The sequence below is a fragment of the Malaclemys terrapin genome, chromosome 1 (assembly GCF_027887155.1).
Source record: "Malaclemys terrapin pileata isolate rMalTer1 chromosome 1, rMalTer1.hap1, whole genome shotgun sequence".
Lineage (NCBI taxonomy): Eukaryota > Metazoa > Chordata > Testudines > Emydidae > Malaclemys > Malaclemys terrapin.
The window spans coordinates 126883590-126902560 of NC_071505.1; positions in this window are offsets into that span (position 1 = coordinate 126883590).

Sequence of the window (18971 nt, forward strand, 5' to 3'; positions counted from 1 at the left end):
GAGTAGACCAACACAGATTTATTTTACAACACACAGGATACCAGGAGATCCCAGTACAAGCTTGCCCATGAGTTCCTGACAGATATAGCTGTATAAAAAAAAAAGTAGGCAAAATGTGTTTGACCACTTGTTTAAAGGTAAAAATGTTAGAAATACCATTGAATTAACAATGATCTCATTACTTTTTCCTCCTCTTATCTATTATTTATTTTATTTTAAAGTAATTCGGTAACAAATAACCTCGCTGGTCTAAAACAAGTTTGAAAGAGAGCTTTGTAGTGTCCTCTTGTGTAAAAAACTAATGACATCTGACAAAATGCGTAAACACTGCTTGTCAAGCAGTTCTGTGTTAGAGGTAAATTTTATAAACATAAAGCCATATTTCAATAACATCGAGGTTGTGTCAAAAAGCAGCAAAAGCCAGGAAATGCTATGTTAAAGCTGATGCTTGACCACATTGGTTTAGGAATTATTTTTAAATACAGGAGGGGTCTTCCAGGATCATGGTTTTCCCCTCCTCCATTTTCATTAAGAGTCCCATATTGCACCAACCTGTCTTCCCAGTCAAGAATGGCTTGACGTAGCTTGCTCCAGAGATGCTTAAATGCTGTTCTATGGTTGTTCAGATAAGAATATGAGTTGATTTCAGAGTCTATGTAGGGTGACCAGATAGCAAGTGTGAAAAATTGGGACGGGGTGGGGGGTAATAGGCACCTATATAAGAAAAAGCCCCAAATATCAGGACTGCCCCCATAAAATCAGGACATCTGGTCACCCTAAGTCTATGTGCCATCTCTACAGTGCTCTCAGCCACTGTCCACTGGTATGCAAGCTCAAATAAGCTCATCACCATCTCCCGAAAACACGTGTTTTTTTCATTTGCCCTCTCCACCCCCTTCCAAAATAAAATATACTGTGTGCATTGAACACATAATATCAGCTTTAACTGTGAGTTCTCTTGCTTTCCTTGGTTGGTTCACTCATCAAATTTAATTTTCATTTAATTACCAGGTTGCAGACTGATGAGCCAATGTACCCTTTTCAAAAGAGCTGACTTTCAAAAATGAACACTACATCACAAACATACTAAACTTCAGTAATTTAAAAAAAAGAGAGAGAGAGAAAGGGGAAAAAAGCTGCTTTCACATGTAGGTTTAAAAAGGCTATTTTGTTCACTGGAATGTTTTCAGAATCGCCAAATAGTCAACACTTCAGTTTAGTTTGGGTTCCTTCATCTTTTTAAATCAGCTGTTTGGCTTGTGAGTGTCCAAACCCTAGAATGGAATTTGAGCTTAGTTTTTCATGAGTGAATTTCCTTGGAGGTTTTACAGTCATTTAATAAAAGTAAAAATAAAGAAAAGAAATGTTGTAGGAAAGAGTGTAACCTATTATTTGCTGAACATCAGAACAGCTCTTCATATAGTTGAATTAAATAATTTCCAGAACTGCTTTCCTCTAGACACACTGTTAAGATTGTGCAAATTTGCATTTAGCAAGGTTCCTTTCAGGGTCTAGGGCTGGGCTATGGGCACTGGACAGCAATTGCAACCTTGTTGAGGAAACATTGGTCAACATTTTCAAACCTAGCTGCTTAAAAGTAGGTACCTAAATCCAGATTTAGACTCCTAAATAGAAAATGGCCTGATTTTCAGAGATGCTGAGCACCCTCAGCTGCAAAAGTTATTGGGAGCTGCCCATGCTTATCAGGGTACTTTTATTTAGGAACATAAATATGGAGTTAGTTGCAAACTGGAGCTATGTTTGAAAATCTGGGCCTGTGTCATGACACCTCTAGGGCAGAATATTGGCTCTCAGGTGAACATTTGCCACACCACTGAAAAGAACAGTGAATCTGTTTGAAAATTATTACCCATCTCCGCCCAGCTCTCCACACCTTGATTTAAGATCCCTGCAGTACGCAACATGATACTCTCATCTAATTTCTTACTCTCCTATCCTTTGGGAAGAGTCCCTTATGCAAGTGCCTGCTGCCTGATTCCCTCTGCAGGCCCTTGTTGCAAGATCATTCTTCACATTCTTCATTGGTTTTGGATTCATCCACTTCCTTTCCTTCAGTTGTCCTCACATTTTGGGTTTACCCTCTTCTTAACTTTACGTCTGTGCCTAAATGAAAGCATTGTTATAATTTGAAACTTTTAAAGGTTACTGCAAAAATGACACCTTGGCATGAATGTTTGTTCAGATTTATATCAAGAATTGATTCCCAGGAGCTATAGATACTTTTTTAAACATAAACAATTTTTAAAAATATACAAAACATAATACATCCCAACTAGAATATTTCCCTGAAATAATAACAAATCTCTACATCTAAACACCTCACTTCCCTCCATTAGCTCCCCTTCTCATAAAAACTCAAGAAAACAGATGAATTTTGCAGTATGCTCTGACAGTGCAATTCACTCCACCTGCCCAAAGCCCAAATACTGAGGCTCTTTGTCGGTATGGTGCGAGGATGCTGGAAAGATGACATTCATCCTTCAGTCCAAGGTCAGAATGCAGAGCTGCTCCTCCAGGGAGGCAATAGCAATGCCTCCATGCTGTTGAGTGGGCCACTATGGAGCTTTCCAAATTTGCTGTTGGGCCACCTCCAACTGAACCAGCCCCACTCAGCTCACCCAAAACAGGTAGAGCATGGGCAGCAGCAATATAAGCTTCCTCATGGTGCCCTGCCAATGTACCTCAGTCCAGAAACACCACCTCTAGGGGTAAACGAGTGGTTACTGCATTCTCCCTGTTCTTTCACACTTTTCCTTCTGCTGAGATTGCCAGTAAAGTTGATGACAATTTGGCATAATAGTGTTAGGGCACCACTATGTTGGGTTCCCCCACCCCGAGACTTCTTTCACTCAGTTCCCCAAGAACTGAGTTCAACTCCAGTCTCTGGTTTCTTTATTTGGCATACTCTGAGTTGATCAGACTCAGGGTTAGGGGTGGGTATTGTGGGCACCACACAGCCAAAGCTACAAGCAAACATCTTACTTTATATACATTTAAAACATTACATTGCATTTACTTTACATTGCATCAACTTTTGGAATTGGCTTGGTAACTTTGTAGGAACCAATCCCTATACAGCCTGCTCTGTCCATGCACGACTTACTCTTTACCTCATCTTTATGTTCCCAATTTATCTTATCCATTGATATCTTGTTCTTTGTAAATGGTTCCCTGGGTATGCCCCCTCTAGTCTTAGCTAGCTCAGACATTCTGTCTTTTAGCTTACTAGCCTATTTACTTATCTTAGCTCAAACATTTCATTTTTAGCCTGCTGCTTTAGTTAACTTCCTAACCCTGTCTTCCAAGAAATGAGGCCTTCCCCATGTTTAATTATTCATGTCAAGTCAGCCCTACATTCTTTTTTCTTTTCTACATAATCATTTGTTTCATTTTCATTATATTCCTTCCCCCACTCTCCTTTTTAAAATTTATTCCCCAGCAACACATTCCCAAGACCACAGTAGTTGTAGTCATTTGAACCACCATAAACATTAGCTTAAAGTACGAACCTCGGGGTGCAAGCTCACCATCTATGGGATAGCACACTGGGGTGTAATGCCACAATATAAATTTGCTCTGCCTTTAAAGCATCCTCCTGTAATTTTAACTTTGTTTTTATTTTAATTACATTTTTAAAAACTGGTACAAAATATATTTTTCCATTTATTACCAGAGGAAATCTGAGGCTAGGTCTACACTACGGGGGGGAGGGGGAGTTCTACCTAAGATACGCAACTTAAACTACGTGAATAGCGTAGCTGAAGTTGCGTATTTTAGGTCAACTTACCTGGCTGTGAGAACGGCGGCAAGTAGACCGCTGCCGCGCCGCCGTCGACTCTGCTTCCACCTCTTGCCGCGGTGGATTTCCAGAGTCAACGGCAGAGCGATCAGGGATCAATTTTATCGCATCTTCACTAGACGCGATAAGTCAATCCCCAATAGATCGATTGCTACCTGCCGATCCGGCGGGTAGTGAAGATGTGCACTAAGTGTGAAACAAAACATAGGCCAATTATAATAACAGTCCCTGGGTCCATACCAGAAGTGGTCAATTTCAGCCACCACTCTATGCTTGTTATTACTATATAGGGAGTTTTTACTTTACCCAGCATCCTAGCATCTGAACCATATAGTGCAGTCTGGAGACTGTTCTCCCAGAGTGAATTCACATGCCAGCAACTCTGTCTGTAAGACATTACACCTGCACATGTGATTGCCCCCCCCCCCCCAGCTGCAAATAGCAGTATCAGTCTGGGGGTTTCCAGACCTTACTGTTGCAAGACAATGCATTTGAGGAGGGAAAACAAACTTCTTCCACACCATATGAACTGCTGTGGGGTCAAGTTTAACTTCCTGATGTTGGATCCCTGTTAATTTTCTTACTCTGCACCAACTGATGTCACCTCTCTTATATTAAATATTTAACTTTTCTGTGGTGATAAGGGCAAGTTTTCTTGCTCTATATTGCTTAATGCTGCTTTTACTTTGTATCGCTTGTATGCCCCACATACAACACATGATATTATTATTAAAACACATTGACTTAACACCATACTTTTTTAAAATCAATGACATTAAGTATTTTATATACAGTTAACAAAGCTTCATAAATGAATCCTTGGTTTAGCTCATTCAATGGATAGCTTTTGCTACCATCTTTTTTTGAAATGCCTGGTTATGTTCCCACAGCATATATGGTGCTCACTTTGTTCTGTGGGCACATTTCCATTAGTTACAGGACTGAAATCACCAGATTAACTTCCCACAGACCACTCAACAGTCATCGAAAGTAAAAAACTTTAGCCATAGTCAATCTGTGCTAGATTCAAATGGGGAACCTAGAGATGGAAGGCTGTATAGCCCATTACCAGCACCCGGAGACATGACATAATCAGTATCGCTAACCTTTAACGTTCAAAAAATCATGAGTCAACCTCCCCCATCTACCCCCCAAAATAATAATTGTCTTAAAAATCATTTTTTAAAATGCCTTTTGGTTTCTGTTTATTTACCCTTTTTTTTATCCTTTTGGGTAAACTCTGATTATTTACCAGGAAAGCTTTCCTCCATTACCATGAAGGCTAGACACTAACTTAAAAAAAAAAGTAAGAGCTGAGATTTTTGCATATTGGCATGACTTTTGGAGCTTGCAAGAGTTGGCAATGCCGTGTAACAGATTTTATAATGTTAAATGCTTCAAAGAGGCATATTTACACAGGCCCCCTACATTTAGTTAAAGCAAACTGCCGAATTAAGAGTGTGAATTTAGAGAGGGGAAAGAATTATTTCAAATGAGCCCTTCTCCATCCTACAGAGAACTTTCTAGATTGTGCAGATAGTCTGTGTAGTAAGGGCTGCTTTGGAGGAGCGTTGCCCCACAGAGCTCACCTGGCACTACTGTTGTGCTTGGGGAGCATACACACTGCTGCACTCCTTCCTGGAGTGTTTTCTGGATACTGTTTTCTCCTGCTGAGCTGGCCAGCTCTCTCTGCCCTCTTTTGGGGCATTATGATCCCCCAGCTGGTAGGAAGGGAGTAATCTTGGTGCTCCCTTGAGCTCCTGGACTGAAATTCTGCCTGGCCCTTATGTGGGTAGAGCAAAGGGGGCCGTGGAATCTGGTGCTTAGGCTTTCTATTGCTTAATAATACTTCTGCTCCAGGCCTCCCCTGTATTTAATGCTTTGCACTACTCCACCTCAGCTCATTGTTGTCTGGCAAGAGAGACATCCAGGAACGCTCCAGACACCCATCCAGGTGATGTCGCAGAGGTTCGAAAGACCTCAGTGGCCCAGGAGCCCGATCCAGCCTAACTCTGCATAAGGAAGGGTGACAGTTGGAGCAGTGAGGAAGTGAGAGACTAAGGGAATTGCAACAGAGATTCCCTCCTTCCCTCGGCTCAATCACATAAAAAGCAACCAAAGCACATTCCTACTGCCATACTCTTCAACACACATTTCTAAAGAAGGAGCTGGCATGTTTTAAGTAACTGGTATGAAAAAAGCTGTATGCTCTATGACTCTGACGACAAATTCTGTAAGGAATGCATTCTCCTTGCTGTCCCAGTCTCCATTGCTTAGTCATCTCATCCTGGTCCTAAAAAAACAATGAGGAGTCTGGTGGCACCTTAAAGACTAACAGATTTATTTGGGCATAAGCTTTTGTGGGTCTCTGATATCTTGGTCCTAGTCTCCTTGCCCAGCCAATCCCATTACAATTTTTCTGCACCACCAGTCACAATCTCAACATGCTCCTTGTCCCAATCTATTCCTCTCCCTCCCCATCAATTTCGGCTTTTGAGCTCTCTGAATTTGAATCAGCCAGCTTCCTCGTCCACGCTGCTTGGGCACCAGGCTCCCTGCTCTCTGGTGCCAGCTCAAGAGGAGCTGGGAGTTACCATGACAAGGAAAATCCTTCTGAGCCCCTGGAGTCCTGGGCTGGTGCATGTTCAGTCACTCTGTGGAACTAGTGTATGCCTAATAGCAGTCACATGTAGGAGCTGTGAGGGGATGAAGCATGCTTAGTGAGCATGGAATATTCTGTTTGTAGTGGTGTTGTAGCCGTGTTGGTCCCAGGATATTATAGAGACAAGGCGGGTGAGGTAATATCTTTTATTGGACCAACTTCTCTTTTTTTGAGGACCTGAAGAAAAGCTCTGTGTGAGCTCAAAAGTTTGTCTCTTTCACCAAGAGAAGTCGGTCCAATAGAAGATATTACTTTCCCCACCTTGCCTCTCATGGAACATGCTAATATTTTAGCCCGTAAGCTCTAGCAAGTCTCTGAGTATGTGTGAACTACAGTTTTTCAAAGCTTATAACTTGGCCAGATTTGGACAGACATTCATGGTGAAGTGAAAGGCCAGGTTGTATAGGCTGGATAGAGTACAGAAAAGTTTGAAATTCTTTGTACCATATATAGGAAATGGAAGAGAAAATATTGTAAAATGTGTAGTGGTTGATTTGTGCAGTCTTACCGCTATCAAGGTATTTTTCATTATTTTAAAATCATGTTATCACATAATTTATTAAAATAAAAATTAGAAACCTGAAATTAAAACATCTTTTCTCTATGTGCACTGAATGGTTTATTATTATAGCCTGCTTATGAGTGTTAGGTAGCTGCAGCTGATAGTGCTTTAAAAAGGAAAAAAGAGCATTAACACAATAACTTGTGTTATAACTTGGGGTGTTAGAGCCATGTACAATAAAACTTCACAATAAGGAATGCTTCTGGAGATGTGGCTGCAGTTTGTCATAAAGAAGTGTTTGTTCTAGCAACTACACTTAGTAAATTGAATAAGTGATAAGGGCAAGCTTTCTGTTCATTTTAACCAGTTTAGTTTATCACCATTCATTATTGCAATATTATAGTATATAAAAATTACACAAACTCTGCAAACAAATATATATTGAAAAAGTAGATCACTTTTTGAGCCTGCCCGCCTTTTATTTATTTATTTTATTATTTATTTATTCCAATATTAAGGACGAATACAATCTAGTTGGATGCAACAAGTTGCACTTTGTATTGTACACCTATCATCACTTCTAATAAGCGAAGATGTCGAAAACTTTCTTGATGTTCATGTAGGCATGAATTGACTGATTTGCCCCAGGTAGCTCTATGTAAAATATAACCAAAGCATGCATAACAAGATTGCCCCAAACAGTAACTTCTATATAATAGTAATACTTTGGATGTGAACATAGGAATTGCTATGGCAGGTCTGACCACAAATGTTTATTTATCCCATATCTTATCTCTGTAATTGACCAGTTACCAAATGCTTCAGAGTATGTCTACAGTATGACTGTAGGGGCGTGATTCCCATCCCCATGTACACATACTTGTGCTAGCTCTCCTTAAGGTCCAAGTTGAGAATTGACCACATAAGGGAGACAGGCACCATGAGCCAAATTTAGATCTGGTGAAAGTGGGTGTGATGAAGGTGCCTTGATATATACCAGGTCTGAATTTGATGTCCTATTTACTGAAGAGATGTTGTTCTTGTTTATTGCTTTAGACTTTGTATAGGAGTTCTGTGTTCTATGGTACTTAATATCTTTATCTATATTTTAAGTGGTCCCTATGTATCATCTGCCTAGCCAGTTATGACCAGAATTCAGTCTCTGCAAATGGGTTTTGCAATAGGGATAAATAGAGAGGGATAAATTAAGAAGTGTATAGACAAAGGAGAAAATGTGTTTTCAGGGCAGATTTGAGAAGAGGTGGAAAGAGAGAGGCAGATTATTCCAGATGGCAGAAGTTACAGAGGAGAAGACCATCATGAGAGCACTGATGGCATGCTGGGTTAGACAGAAAGCACGTGCTGAATCAGCAGAGGGAGAAGTTCTAATTGCAAAATAGTTTCAGGATTTATAAGCCCATGACTTCTGTGAATAATGGTACATCTGCAGTAACAAGGTAAAGTCTCTCTGGAATCCTATGTAAAGTACCTGTTGGTATAGTTTATTTCAGAACAATTGGAGCGAGATATATGGGGAACATCGGGCCTTTTGGTTTTCATATGGACAATTGAGGATACAGTGTTAAAGTATGAATTCCAAATGGCTGTCAAATTTTACTCAGTGCCATAGCAGTTCACTAAGGGCTTGCACCCAATTTGGTTTGCAATCATGTTTAAACTGACACAATGGTAAATTGTAGTGTAGACAAGGAACAGGCATTTGTTGCTAGTTGTTTTTAACTATAGGTTAATACATGATTAAAAAATCATAATGTTGATGAGGTTTAAGTGTATTCCTTTGCCCTGATCTAAAAGCTGTTTTAATCAACAGGACTCTTTTTCCATTGACTTCAGATCAGGTTGTTTGAGTATTCTTAATTTGTAATTCTTAATTTGTTCACATGCTGTGTGACCAGGTGGGGAATTATTGGAACTTGTGATTTAGTTTTCCTCCCATAAGCTATAATGAGTGCTAGATTTATGTTGGTTATGAAATGTTGCTCCACACTAAAATATCTTATTTGGATCAGTTCTGATTCTCAGTGCATGGTATTCTATATCAGTACTGCCCAGTTTGGCGCAGGATATGATTTTCAGGAAGGAGAAGCCACTCTTGACAAAAGTGCCCTGATATGCAGATCTGCATTTTGTAGTAAATCCAATAAGTAATGTGCATAGAAGGACTTAATCTTGGCAGACTTTAATGGCTAACATACATTTATTTTTGTTTATTTTTGTTTCTTTATCCCTTTCCTCTTTCTAAGCAGTGCACTGTCATAATGGTTTGTCTGTTTTCTAGTACTCCATCATCGTCTTACTAGTATTGTTCCTTTTTAAGGCCCTGATTCAGAAAAGTACCTAGGAACATGTTTCAAGTGAAGCACATGTTTAAGTCAATGGAACTTAAGCACATGCTTAAGAGTTGAAAAAGGATGGATTTAAGCATGTGCTTAAGTGCTTTTCTGCATGGAGTCAAAATCAGTCCAGGAGGAATTAAAGTTTTCACTTTTGCTGCACAGTGCCATATATTGGTCAACAGTACTTCAATAGCATTAAGGTTGAATGAATACCCAGATGCTCAGACTAGGATGAAATTCAGGAATATCTGGAATCCTGTAGAAATAAAAGGGTTAAAATGTGAAGTTATGATGGGCAGGGAAATTAACACAGTAGCAACAGTGAGGAGAACTGAGGTGTTGTTTTTTTCCAATATGACTGCAAAATGCTGAATCACACAAGTCACATGACTAGAGTCTAAATCCTGCCACTGATGAGCTACGTGAGACATCTCATAAGATTCAACCATATCCTCCCCTTCTATCTCCCTGTTTCAATGGATGTGCTATGAAATAGATCTGAATGTGTTCTGATTACTATTCAGACATGTTCAGCTTCCCATAGGGACAGTATTAATGAAATTGTATTCTGGAGGCATAACCCCAGTTTTACCCCCAGGTGCAGTGTGTGTAGATTCGTCTTAGAGACGGAGCTCATAACCTCTGGAACTCGTTTACCCGCCCTGGCCTATGGGCAGGCTGACCAGGACTCCCTGGATTTCTCTCTCAGTAATAGTACAAAGTGCTGAATCAATCCAGCACTTGAATGTTTTTGGTTGAACTAAGAACAGGAGTACCCGGCTGCTACTCTGAAACCTTTGGTTGAAATGTTACTTACGATTTCAGTGGGTGAGAATTATAGCCTTTCCCCCTAAACATCTCTAGCAGTCAAATCTGGAAATTGTATGCTTTTGGAAAAACAGAATAATCTGAAGTTTACATTCTAGTAAGTTATTGTTAAATATTTTCACATCTGTATATGGTATCTTTATTACTTGCCATAGCTTATATTTAATGAGACTCTGTAAGATTCTGGGCTCAAGTTAGTCACAGTGTTCCAGTATTAAATATTTTCATTGCCTTAGACCACTCAGATGAGTTTAAATTATAAATGTTACTGGATTTTAATAGCAATATCTCTTTGCATAAAATAGTAAATAATCTTTTAATACCACCATCTGAAAATATTGTAATATACAGTCTTGCTGAAATCTGTAAGTAATTTGTTTTTTCAAAAAAAAAAGTTAAAGAGAAATGGACTGCAGTAAAGTCTCTTCATTAGTACGTGGCTATTTGCAAAAGGACTCACATGTCTGCTTAACTGCTGAAAATAACATAATTAATATTCATTTTGAGTTTCCCATAAACCCACCAGAGCAAAGGATTCTGGCAAACTCTCTTGACATCCATGCATATAGCAAACAAAGAGTTAAAGCAGGCAGCCTTTCTGGCAAGTCAGATTGAACAGAAAGCACAGGCCTTTCCTTTTTGCCTTTTTCTTCTTAATTAATCATACGCTGCTTCACAATTTAAATATGGAAATGGAAAGCCATCCGCAATTATTAATGAGCCTCCAGGCTGTCCTGTGGCGTCTCAAGACAAGCTGTGTCAGCCTGCAGAAAGCAGCATGGCATCTCCTTTCTGATGTGTGTGAAATTTATGTGCACAAAGGCTCCTCCTTATCTGTGCGTGAACTAAATAAATAAATAAAGGCTTTTGTTTGCCAGGCTACTTGCACATGACTGTTTTGACTAAACCACTCCATGTTATTTGTAGTTTACAGTGCTTAGAGACAAGAAGAAGAAGAAAAAAAAATCCTTAAACCCTGCTACCTGATTATGCTGCAATTAATGGGAATCTGTACATCATTCTGATTGTTGCTGAGGTTTTTGGAGACTTTATTTTAAAAAATAAAACAAAAAACCCAAAACCTTTGCCCTTGACTGACACCAGCCTTGCAATAGTAGGATTGGCATACCGCCAATTTCTCACCCGATAAGACAGGGCATGAGGGTAGCGAAAAGCACTGACAACATGGCCGTTGTTTAGTCTACACTCTTAAGACCTTAATAGGAAGGAGCAATTCTCCAGTGTCGCGAAGGGTTTGCCAGTATGCATCTGCTGCAGTGGGAAAATTAAGGTGATGGCTTTTAGGATTAAAATTGCAGTATCCCCTCTTTCTGTTTTTATTTTGGTATGTGATCTACCCATTTAATACAGTGGGACTATATAAAAATAATAATAGCCAAGAAGTTATATACATATATTTTCAAGACCCTTTTTATCTGGAGGAGATTTGGGGAGAGGGGAGGAGGTAGGAAGAAAGACAGGATCGATGGGTGATGGGAAAAGGATAATAAAGAGCCAAGTGCAGAATAGTATGTTCAGTCGGTGGTGTTTAGATTTTTTTTTAAGGCTTCCTATTGAGGTTAAATTAAAAAAGAGAAAAAGATGCAAGCAAAAGTCAGGTCTCTTATTTCAGCTACAGGTTTTGAAAGATGTATGTATTGTTCCAAAACCAGACTGTTTCTGTAGTGTGGATAAGAACAAATCATTCTGTATATTAGGAGAGCAGAACATTTAAAGATATGCCGGACAATTTTTTTCCTCTAGAATAGTCTGCAGTTTCATTGTGTGAAGGTAAAATCCTTATAGCGCAGTTACAAGTTTGCCATGTTAGATAAAAGCATGACTTTGTCTTGTAGTTTCAAAGTGAAACAAACTGGAGTAGAGGCAATGATTTAAGCTACAGTGAGGAAAAAAAGGGCAGGAAGATTGGAATATGATAAACAACATTGAAAAATGGCAGAATAATGTTTACTTTTGAATATAAGGCCGGCTGCCAGGTTGGCGCTGGTTTTTAGGTTAGCAGAGGTTGGAGGAAGGGCCAGAGTGAGGCGTGGCTAAATGCTGTCAAGGAAAAAAACGGTCTGCAAATTGCTGTTCTCAGCTCTCCCCCCCCCCCCTTGAAAAAAAGGCTCTTCCCTGATGTTGAGAATTCTGATTTTGCAAGAGGATAAATGAAATATTTTAAATGATAAAACTATTTTGGAGGTATTTTAAAATGTAATAAAAACAATAGCTTTACATTTCATAAGAAATTATTTAGTTTACTTTTGATGTGTTTGCCTGTGGGATAAAGTTTAACAAAGTCATTTGAAAAATGTATCTATTGTTCTGCAAGCAGCTCTTACAGCCCTGCCACAAAAATCAATGGGATTTTGCTGATTGAAAGAGAGGATGAAGGATAGTTCTAATAAAGGAGAACATGATTCAGGCAAGATACAGTAATGAAGGCTGATAATCATTTTCTTACTTTAATCAGGACATTTTTAAGAATTCCTATCTGACTTTAAGTGTACAATACATCCAGGACATATCTCAAGCAGACAACGTGGCAAAGTCATTTCATACACTTGGACTAGCTGTTTATAGTAGTTTAACAAGTTCTATAGTGTCGATAATAAAGGGCACAGCCTAAGAAACCCTTTCATTAACACATCATCATTCGCTGCATTTATATCCTCTAGTTTATGAAGAAAAATATATTTCTAAATAGAGCTGAAATCTGAAATATGGTATTCTTACATCCCACAAATTCTGTTAACCGTTTAAGTTCTGCTAAGTGTGACTAAAGGATAAAATATCAATAAATCAACATTTAGAGGAAAATTTAAGAAAATCAAAGGCAAGGTTAAAGCTTCATAGTAATTATTATTGTTCTACTAAATATTTAATAACACTTAATGGCTTCTTATACTTAAAATTAGAAAGAAGCTGAGACTTTTATTACTCTTTGGAGACATAGTTACTTTGGAAACCCTTTAATTGTTTTCATGTTTTATTTAAAGAGCTGTAAATAATATGTTTTTGATATATTAATTGGTTATTTGTTTTTTGATTTATTTTATTACTGAGAACTCTATTTTCTTTACATGAGGAATCTACAATTTATAAATAAATATTAAGAAATATGTTTTCTACATAAAACTAATTTAGGGACCTAATCTGGCACTCCTCTTTCTTTTGTAAAACCTCCATTGATTTCAAGCCTTGCAGGATTTTATAGGTGTTTCATTCAGTAACTAAGGTTTCTTATGGCCCCAACTCATGCTTTAAAAATATTTTCTCACCTGTTATCCATCACAGATTGTAAAAATGCTCTTACTGGTCATGCAGGATTTTGCATATGTGTTAGACTGATAAAAAGTTGTCTATTGGACTGCTGTTGTATAGGGAAAATAGCCCTTTTCCCCCCTTGATTTTAGGTGCCATGTAGAATTGTACAATAAGTTTGCTTCAGAAAGTGCCAGGAGAAGCATAATGAGGCAGTTAGTCACAGTTTGAATGTGGTGTTAGGGGAAAACAGTGCAGGAACTATGGGTTTGATTTTAAAGGGATAGTCCTTGCAACCCAAGTCTGCCTAGACCCTTCACTGGTATCCAGGCAATACTTAGACACTAAATTCTGGGTTCACTTTTTGTCTGCTGAACATTTTTTTTTCTTAAAAGATCTCCTGTCCTTCTGTTTTTTCATTAACCCTTGGATTTCTTCGTCAGTTTCTTGCAAACCACCTTTGTGTATTTGAATGCAAACAGTATGTAGCAAAAGTCCCGTTCTGACAGGGAATTTGGGGGCTAGGGAGTAGGGAGGCAGCTAGGGGGAATGTTATAGTCACTGGTTAGGCAAAATACTGTCATTCCTTCCCCCAGTGTGTACAGTGTTTATGTGTATCTGTAGTTTATATCTAGTCTATATATATAGAACTTATTTAAATTCTGTACTAAGTAGAAGAGGGGATCAAAGCAGAGCACTTCAGTATGCTGAGACCCATATGCTATTTTTGAGTTTTAAAGGAGAATAACTTGTACATTAAGGACAAATATATATATAAAAAGTACAGTATATGTAATGTTATGTAATGCAATTGTAAACTTTTAGTCAGTAACCTTTTAGTATTTAAAAAAATAGATAAAACCATGCACTCCACTATAAATACAGAAAGTGGGTATAAAAAAATTACACTAGTTTTCTGTGGGGTTTAGAAATATATTGGAGTAGCTAAATAATATGCAATAAGATTTTAGGAATCTTTAAATTTGGTATGTTTGTGAATATAATCATATGTAGTATATATCTGTAGACTATCTCTTCATGATATATTCTTAACATTTCTGTTGTATTGTCAAAGTGTATGCTCATTTTTCAACATTTAAACTAAAACAGGAAGCTGTGTATCGTATATGTTTACATGGTTTGTTTTAAATCCAAACAAAGAAAAAGCAGGTTTTTTTTAATATATTAATGTTCACTGAGGTAATGATAGTTGAATATTAAAATCTTTATTTGTCCATTAAGTCACAGGAATTAAGATGGGCTAGTTACCCATAAGAATTGTAGGTTTGGGTTGTTATTGAATATTTGGAGTTGATCTTCAAGTTCTCTAGTTTGCCTGAGAAATTTAATTATATTTATTTAATATTGATTAATAGAATTAAATGTAACATTACATACAGTATAATGTAAAGAAGATAAATGATAGAGTGCACAATATTTTATTTATACTATTTTTAAAAAATACATTAATTATAATTACAGTAACATAAAATGTAATTTGAAATAGAGAAATGATGCAATACACTGTAACTTGTACCAGTGGCATTGTGTGAAATGTTATTTCAGGCAAGATTTGGCCCATCACTTTGCTTTTATCAAGTGTGAATGAAACAAATTCTGACCTTATTTACATCCATACAACCCCATTGACTAAAGGAATGAAAATTATCATGTCCACTTTTTAGTTTTCTGTATTTGGTGTCTGGGCTTCTCAGATGTTCTCTGGAAAGGTTTCTGGAATTATGAATTCCTTCAGTACCTATGGAATAGGGATCATTTTAAAATTAAACTATAGAAAAGGGGAGAGGGCCTCATTCTACTCTCACTACAGTGCAGCTCCATTGCTTTCATGAAGTTACTCCTGATTTAAACAAACATGTTTTTTTTAATGTATTAATGTTCACTGGGGTAGTGAGAGTTGAATATTTTTTTAAACACAGTATGGATTTACCTTTTGGTTAAATCAATTACACAAAATCTACTGCGCATTATAAAATGTCAATTTTCTCATCTGATTTTAAAAAGTGTTTATCTTTCGCTGGGAAAAATGGATGTTACTGTTGTTGCTGTTCTGGCTATTTATTTAGGTACCTAAACAGGAGGTGTCTGAGTTCTTCTGAAAATCTGATCCATGCTCATTACAAAATGAAAACCTGCTACAATTTCTGCTATAGATGAAGCAAAAATACTTTTTACTAGAAACAAAGCAATATGTCAAAATTCCTAATATAGCTTGGTGTAAATTCTTAAAGATTGTCAATTGTTCTGGCTTCAGAGTGGCAGCTTCATTTACATTTTGTTTTGCCTCTCAACTGTTTCACTAATTACAGAAAAAAAAATCAAAATGAAAACATTGCCAAGTTTTTTACACTGATAAGGAAGTGGTTATTTATTGTAATTATCAAGTAGGGGACCAATCCTGCAAACAATGGCACACATTACTATCTTTACACACATGCTTATTCCCATTTATTCCAGTGCAGAACTGTTGCAGGATCCGATCCCTTTATTAGCAAGTAACAAAACAAAACAAAACAAAACAAAACAAAACAAAACACACACACACACACACACACACACACACACCCACCCACCCACCCCACGCCAACAAACAACCAAAACCTCCAATCACAATCAAAACCTTTAGTTCAGTATTTTCCTGAAATCAATTGCAGGAATATAAAAGTTGAGGGATTGGACTACAAGAGAATTACATTTAAAAAGAAATATATATTTAAAAAAAAAAGATTTTTTTCTCTCTCCATAATGGTTATTTTAAATGTGTTAAGATAGGAGATACATTTTAAAGCTATCTGTCTGCAGTAGCATGAATTTTACCTCCTCACTATCTTCTTCAGTACTACAAATGCTCAGGTAAAGTTCTGATCCTGCAAACGTGTACATGAGTAGCTTTACTCATATAAGTAGGAAAACTGAAGCTGATGAGACGCCTTCATTTGTATAGCTACTGACGTGTGTGTGTGTATTCCACCCCCTCCCTATCTCCCGTCTTATGTTTGAACACATCGTGTCTTAGCTCTATGTCTTTTTGTTCTTAGGGGAGTGCAACTGTGTGTGGGTTGTGGTCAGGTATTATCACAGCTTGGGTGAATTGTTAGACATAAGACTGAAAGCCAAATGCTGCAAGTCATCCTGCATGTGGAAATATCCCAGTATGTCACACACCCTTAAATCTCTTATTGTTATAAAATGGCCCAGTGCAAATATTGTTTGGGGGAAAGTTAGCAATAATAATAATAATAAATTAATGTATTGTTCAATCAGAAACCATGTCACCATAGTTTACATTAATTCTAGTTATTTTTTCCTGTTTTATTTCAATGCAAAATAAACTAAGAAAACATTAGTTTTTGTTAAATTCAAGTATAGAATCAGTGTATTGTCTGAAGCATCATCTTACAGGGATGTGTATGCTTCAGCTACAGAAGAGGAATTCAATGACTTAAAGTGTCTTTTCCCTTTTTCTTTAATTACCATTGGCCATGAAAAACATTAGAACATAGGAAATACTACACTGAATTGGATCAGTGGTCCATCTAATCCCATATCCTATCTCTGACAATGCTACTACCAAACACTTCAGAAGACAGTGCAAGAAACCCCATGGTGGACTGCTTTAGAATAACATGTCCAGATGGGAAATTTCTTCTTAGTCCGTTAGTCAGTGGTTGTATTATGCCTTGATGAATATGGGTTTATATTCCTTCTAAAAATAATTATCCTATCTAACTTATCTGTGGATATTCTCATGATCCATGTAAAGGCCTACTCCTTTTGAATCCTATTGAACTCCCCCATGACATATTGTGGCAATGAGTTCCACAGGTTAATTATGTGCTTTGTTAAACAAAATTCACTGTATAAGTTTTTAGTTTATTGCCTTAATTGAATTGAATTGAATGTCCCAATGTTCTTAGAGAAAAATATATGAACACTCTATTCACTATATCCCAGTACAGTAATTTGTGTATCTCTGTCATGTCTCCTTTTATCCATCTCCTTTCCAAACTAAACAGTTTCAGTTTTTCTGCTCCCTCCTTATATGGATATCTTTTGATTCCTCTAAATCATTTTTGTTGCCTGTCTCTGCACTCTTGTTACTTTTTTTTTAGATAGTTGACAAGAACTAAAAACAATTTACCATTGATTAATATATAATGGAATTCAAACATTAGCAGTACTACTTGCTGCCCTATTCCTTATGCAGCCTAACGATCTGAGTTTGAACCACTGCTGCAGAATGAATGAGGTTTTCGCTGAGCTGCCCAGTTCTTTTTCTTCAATGGTTATGCTTAGTTTAGATCCCAGCAATATGAATTACCTTGCATTTGTCAACACTGAAATTCATTATGCCACCATGCTACACATTCAGCTAGCTTTGTCAGATCCCTCTAAAGTTCCTCACGATCTTGAGTAACCTAAATCTGAGTCATCTGAAAATGTTGCTACTTCATTCACCCACTTTTGCAGACTACTACATAATATTTTAAACATTGATCTGAATACAGATTCCTAGGGCATACACTGTTAAACTTCCACCCTATTGAAAATTGACCTTTTATTCCTACTGTTTGTTTATTATCTCTTAGCCGATTTCTAATTCATGACAGTACTCCCAACTCTCAATCATGACTATTCTGTTTCCTTTGCAGCCTGTTACGAAGTACATTTTGAAAGTCCATAAATGATATCATATTCTTTGGTTGACCTGGTAAAAGAAAGCTAGTAGGTAAGAGAGGCACATTTTTCCCTTTTGTAACCCAGGCTGTTTTCCCCTGATTATAAAATCTTCATTTTGATATAAAAGTTATAATATTTTATAAAAACAATCTTTTTAGTCAGTTCACCTGGTAGTAATAGTACGGGTCACTTGCATGTAATTCTCAAGATCATCCCTCGTCTTTTTAAAGGATAAGTGCAACAGTTGCTACACTTTGGTATATTCACTGATATGAGAGACTTTATGTTAGAAACTCATATTCTTCATTCTTGAGTGTCTTCACAGAGTGTGTGTGTGTGTGTGTGTGTATAGATAGATATAGATGCACCTTAACTTCTGACAGTCTGACAGTCTCTCCCTTTATTACCTGAGAAATTAGGCTAATAGAGTTTAAGGCTAGTCTGACTTCCTGTATTTCACAGGCCACCTCACCCAGTTACCCCTGCATTGAGCCCGGTAACTTGTGTTTGGTTAAAGCATATCTTCCAGAAAGGTGTCCAGGTCTGGGGTAGGTGTCATCCCATTGTCTTCTGTGGTGGAGACTGGCACAAAGAATTTTTAAAGACAAAATTAAACCATTAGGCTCAGCCCAGAGTAAGAGGCAGTGTGGAAACTGCTCCATCCCAAAAATAGCCTGGGCAAGAATTGTCTCTCATACAGTCATATTTTTTCCCTGGGTTTTCCTTCATCTGGGGAGGAGTATTTTATTTCTCTGCTTTTTGGGATGCAGCTTAACTCCCCCTCCCTCCTGGCCAGTGTGAAGGTGGGGGAGGGATAGAAAGCTAAAGCTCCAT